At 55.2% G+C, this 718-nt stretch overlaps 1 protein-coding gene across 1 annotated transcript in view; it reads right to left on the reverse strand.

Annotated features, from left to right (window-relative positions):
- CCND2 (cyclin D2) overlaps positions 1-718 on the reverse strand; it is a 35,776-nt gene that overhangs the window by 34,308 nt on the left and 750 nt on the right. The window lies entirely within an intron of this gene.

The raw sequence follows: 718 nt of genomic DNA on the forward strand, positions 1-718 counted from the left end.
TTCCCGGGGAGCCAAATTTTGGGGGAGGGGGAGATCTCTGGAGAGGCTGGGAAGGCTGTCAATCGGCTTTCACATTCCTTTAGTTCATTCAGTAAGAAATGAATTCAAGACACTGTGTGGGAGAGCCGAAAAGCCCCATCCAGCAGCAAGCGAGCAGCCTCCGACTTTTTTTTTTTTTTTTTGGCCCCCAATTTTTTCCCTTTTTTTTTTTTATTTCGTCATATTTTCAAAAAATCGATAAAAATATCATAACTTCCCCGAGGGACCCGGTTTTGGCGCCGGTGGCATCCCGGGACGGTCCCCTATCGTTTCCGACAATTGCAAAAATTCCCCCGGGGGGTATCCCCCAGCCCTGCGCCCCCGAACCGGCGTGGGGGGGAAAGCACAGGAGACACAGCGAGGGCGAGGTGGGGTGGGGAGAGCCCGAGCAGCCTGGATCCTTTTAGCAGGCGCGAGCGAAAAAATTACTTCAAAAATTTACCAAAAATCGGAGCCGAGGAGAAAAAGCACAAATCGCACATGAAAACCAAGCGGGGAGTCTGGTCTTTCCAACCCAGTGGGGTTGGTCCTTGAAAAGTCCCCCCCAAAGGAGATCCGAAGGGGCAAATGATGGGTGGTGGGGCCAGGGCAAGGCAGGCGAGTCTGCGGGGATCTGGGCCCGCTGCCGCCCCGCCTGAAGTATGGGGGCGACGGGGGGGGTTTGCCGCCCGCTTGGGTC

Source organism: Charadrius vociferus, unplaced genomic scaffold, assembly GCF_000708025.1.
Source record: "Charadrius vociferus isolate BGI_N301 unplaced genomic scaffold, ASM70802v2 scaffold160, whole genome shotgun sequence".
In the NCBI taxonomy this organism is placed as follows: domain Eukaryota; kingdom Metazoa; phylum Chordata; class Aves; order Charadriiformes; family Charadriidae; genus Charadrius; species Charadrius vociferus.